Here is a 5,253-nt window from a genome sequence, read left to right on the forward strand (position 1 = left end):
TCTCCTCCTTCCCGGTGCTACCTGGCTGGGATGTTGCTTCTCTTTCAGCGGAGCTACTCAGAGAGGCCACTTTGTCAAGGTACTCGCGATTAGCCTGCTTGTGCGAGCTTCTCAAATGGACTTTCAGATTCGTGGGGTTTTTTCCCTTGAGAAGTATTCCACATATTTGATTACCTGTTTCCACTACAAGGCACTTGCTTTTCTCTTTTTCGCCGTCGTATTCAAAGAAATCCCATATAGGACTCTGCCGCTTTCTCCCAACTTTTGTCGCCATTTTGGCAGTGACGGGCCGTGAGGTGCCGTATGGTGCCGCCAGCTCACGTAAAACTGCTCAAGCGAAATTAATCGATTTCATATTAATCCGAAATTGACAAAGACGAAAACGAAGGGAATGTTATCTATAATTTCAGTACGTTTTAGTTAGTTTTATAAACACACAATACAGTTTCAGTTAGTTAAAGTTTTTTCTTTTAATTATAGTTTTTATTTATTTCAAGTTAAAGTTTTTTCTTTTAATTATAGTTTTTATTTATTTCAGTTAACGAATATGTTTTTTCAATTCTAGTTTTCGTCATTTCGTTCATTTTCGTTAACGATAATAACCTTGGTGTGATGCTGTCTGTTTGTTATACCTGATGAAGGTCGTCCAGACTGAAACATTGTGTGACAGTCAATAAACCATTCAGCAGTGAGTGAGACAGTGTGTGGGAGCCTTTTTTAATTTATATATTTTGGGGTGGCGCCTTCCTCCTACGCACCTGCCGTTGTTCGGGTGTGCAGAGATTTTTCCACTTTTTATGGAAAATAACACATTTTTGTGTTGTTTTTTTTCATAAATAACAACAGTGACATCAAGTAATCAAACTGACATTTAAAGGGTTAAAATCCTCAAAATGATTGAATGTTTGGTAGATTTGGGCAGAGCTGAAGTTGTTTAAGAGATTTATGCAGAAAAAAGCAGAAAAAAATAATCGGTTAAATTTTTATAGCAGTTTTTTGGAAGTGGACATTTTTGTCTCCAGTGACTCAAGAAGGTAGTAAATTAAAGTGATGCCTGAGGGTTAATAATACTCTGTCCTTAATATTGAGAGGTTTAATTTCTTACCTTTGACTTAATTTCTGCTGTTGTAAGAAAGGTGATGGGAGTATATGTGTACTGATGTTACCACTTTAGAAGTACGTATTAGGCATGCCATTGTAATATTATCATGATAGCCCACCAGCAGATGGAGACATGAAACAGAATGCTTTCCATTTGTTGGGAACATAAATTCGGGCTTCACATGGCGGCACCAAATATGTTGGGATCAATATATTAGGTCTCACCAAGGGGCACCAAATATGTAGGGATTTAATTGGCTATCGGAAATAATTAATAATTATTATTAATAATTAATAATCATGTTAGATAATGTGACTTAATTAACATTAAATCACCTCGTGGGGCACCATTCCTGTAAAGGGAAAAATGATAGCCAGTTAAAGATATCATAAAATACGCTAAACTATTAATTTGGAGTTTTGATTAATAATAAAATTAATGACAACAACCAAAATTAACAGTAACGCCTGAAGGATTTCAGAGTTCTTGACGCAGCAGAGGTTGACTATTCATTCACTCTTGTCCAATATTAAACAGACAGCAGGTATGATTCCAAAGAATTATATTTATTCACAAAGTAGCAAAGCAAACCAAAACACACAAATTCTAACTAACTATATACAAGCTTGGTGTGTATATGTGTGTGTATATGTGTGTGTGTGTGTGTGTGTGTGTGAAAAGACAAAGACAAAGGAAAAGAAGCGGGAACTTTGAGATGCCTGTTTGGGTGTAGCTCTGTTGAAAGCCTATTTGTTAATGAGTCTATGTGAATGTGATTTGTGTTGCAAACGGTCTGGTTTAGTTGTGTGCAAGAATTTGTTTGTGAACAGTATTAGCAAACTAAACACTTAGCTTTGGCGAAGCCAACTAATCAATGACCTAACTGCAAACTATCACAACAATAACTCAGTAAACAGCATCAAATCACATACAACAAGTTAAACAGTCTTGCTTAGCCTGTAAAGCTGTGATAAGCTATGCCCAGTTGTTACGTTACCGATCCTTGAATGGGTGGGAGAAAGAGTCACTTGGTGGTATACTGCTTTGTTAGCCGGCAGAAGAAGGCTGGGAAGATGGTTCCAGGTGCAGTCTTTGCTGTGTCCTTGTTCCAAAGGTGAAACTCTGAGGAAGCTGGTCGCTCAGGGTTTAGCAGAGTTAGACGCTGGGTGCTAACTCACTTGGTTCTCTTTGTTGCTGGAAAGCTAGTTGCAAATCTTGTGTTTGCAAGAGAGTCTATGATCAATTGCCCTCACTTTAGTGGTTTGGGGCTATGGAGCAAGGGTCTGGGCCTCTGCTGTTCCAGGCACTGAGGTGTGCACTGCTCCGCAGTTGGAGCAAAAGCTGTGTGCTGTTACAGCTCCAGAGCGAGAGAGAAGGCTTGGAGGGAGCAGACCTTGTACAGATGCCTGTGACATCAGAGTCACATGTCACTGTAAAAGTCCTGTCCAATCAAGTTGTGAGACTTGTGTCTCACTGAGGTGTGAGGTGAGATCTCCTGTGGAGATGGGTGTCACATAGCTCTCTTTGTTTGAAAGACAAAAAGCATGCAAAGGAAAAAGCCTTTAAATGTCCAGTGTAGATTTTACCAAATGACAAAAGATCTGTGGTCCTGTGAATCCCAACATCCCCCCTTTGGTTTGAGGATTGCACTTGATGTGTGATCCTAAGGGCAAAACATCTTCAGTCCACAGTTGAAAAAGTTCATTTGTCAGTCCATTCACATTGTAACATCTGGGCAGTTTGTTAACCAACTGGGCCTTTGTTGGTACTATCTATCTCGGCTAAGCAAGAATAGTCTCTAAGTACAAAACCTCCAGGTTACAGAACAACATCAGATAAACAACAGTGACACTGGCATGGAGTAAAATAACTAACTTGAGTTTCTCAGTAGGTGTTAGTGAGAACAGGAGTTAGTTAAGTAAATGTGTTAGGTGAGATGGAGAGAGGGTGTCACTTACAATGAGAAGGGCATGTGTATGACTATGTGTGTGAAGTCATAACGTGATGTCCTAACCTAGTGTTTTGAAACTAGGGGTGTAACTGACAAGAATTTACAAAAATAATCCAAGTGTACCTGCAAAGTTTGGACAATGGTGTCTCAGTCCAATCAGAATTTAGGCTACCTAAACTAATAGCAGGATGTCTGGCTATTACTGTTTAGAACTACTGAGATTGCTGCTGCTGGCAACTCAAGTCTGCCTAACTGCAAGAAACAAGGTACTTTGGATTAGCATTTGTGTTACTGTGAGTACATGGGTAGACTGAACAAGGAGCAAGCTCTGGAGTGCCTTTGCTTAGCTGGTGGCTCAGGGCTGTAACGCTCCCGGTAGCTAGAAGCAGAGAGGCATTCAGAGGTGCTGTCACTGTCTGAAAGATTTTGACTGTCATCTGAACTGTGGTCAGACATGTCAGAGATGCTGTGCTCATCATCTGACTGGTCAATTGGCAGGTCACAGTTCTGGGCCAGAATCTCTGAGTATGGCCTTCTACAGCTTCTGTTCTGTGAATGGCCATCTCGACGCAGTTGGGGGACATAGCGGGTACGCTTCTTGTCTCCCTGCGGTCTTTTCACACCCCCCTTCGAGCTGTTGTGAGGGTGGTGTTTTGGGGCAGAAGACCGGTGTGACACTGCAGGATTTGAACTGACAGGTTCAGTTGGTATCCCTGTGGCTTTGGAAGGGACAGCAGTTTCCCAAGCTACCTGCGTCAACTTCCTGAGCTCATGCATGGATGAGGTACTTTTACATGTCATGAGTACAACATGAGTACGTACACAAGGATGCAGGTTACGCAAGAACAGGGACTTGAAGCTTGGGTTCTCTTCTAAGCCTGGTGCATTCTTGCCCTGAAAGTATGTGTGTCTCAAACGTTTGTAATAATCTCTAGGATTCTCAAGACGTGCATGTTTAATTTGGAGGGCTGCAACCATAGAATTGATCTCTTCAGCAGTAGAAGAAAACTCCTCTCTCACTGCTTGACGGAGCTTTGTGTAGTTACTTCTGACACTGGGACGCTGGCACTGAATAAACTTGTGGACAGCTTTGGAGCTGGTCTTCCACAAAAGTTTAATCTTCTCCCTTTCAGTTGCCTGGGGTAGGTCAAGTAGACAGTTGTCAAGCTCTCTCAAATAATCATCAACATGTTGATCACAGTTGTTTGGATCAAACGGTTCAATGTCTTTAGCTAAAAACTCAAGCACTTCAAAGTGAGAGCCGTCAGTTGTCCTCTCTGGTGAAGGCAAGACTAAATTAGCATTCCTAAAGAGGTGTGAAACACATGCTGCAGGTCTTTGAGGTTGAAAGGCAGAGGTTGAATGGTTTTCAACCCCCCTTTCCCCCTGCGCATGGGTGAAATGATCCAAAATCAGTGTCTGAGGAATACATGGGACAGAATATCCTGAAGATAGACTACATGTTTCCTCAACATCTGTGTTTGGGACATGGGAAATCAGGTCACTGCTACCTCTGTCTGTTGGTGGAGGTTGGGGAGCTGACTTGATTCCCAAAGACTTAGGGTCTGGTGGGAAAGATTTCCACTTACTGAGTGGAGGAGGTGCTATCCTCTCATCCAGGGAGGAGTGGGAATCATAAAAGCCGGAATCACACTGGCTGCATTTTTTCATCTGCGTAATATTGCGAAAATTAGGCCTATCCTGACCCGAAAAGATGCAGAAAAATTGGTCCACGCTTTATGTGAGCAGAGGTCTAACTCTGCTGAATGCAAATCATCTAAATAGTGCATGGCTTTCTTGTTAGCCATCTGTGCTTCATAGAGGAGGGAAGCATTTTGCGCTCTTAGACTTTCTATCTCCCTTTCTAAGGCTGATTTGCTCTGAAAGACAAGGGTGGTTTGCCTGTGAACCAGACAGCAGGTATGATTCCAAAGAATTATATTTATTCACAAAGTAGCAAAGCAAACCAAAACACACAAATTCTAACTAACTATATACAAGCTTGGTGTGTATATGTGTGTGTGTGTGTGTGTGTGTGTGTGTGTGAAAAGACAAAGGAAAAGAAGCGGGAACTTTGAGATGCCTGTTTGGGTGTAGCTCTGTTGAAAGCCTATTTGTTGATGAGTCTATGTGAATGTGATTTGTGTTGCAAACGGTCTGGATTAGTGCAGAGATTGTTTAGTTGTGTGCTAGAATCTGT

Source organism: Epinephelus moara, chromosome 9, assembly GCF_006386435.1.
Source record: "Epinephelus moara isolate mb chromosome 9, YSFRI_EMoa_1.0, whole genome shotgun sequence".
NCBI classification, from domain to species: Eukaryota; Metazoa; Chordata; class Actinopteri; order Perciformes; family Serranidae; genus Epinephelus; species Epinephelus moara.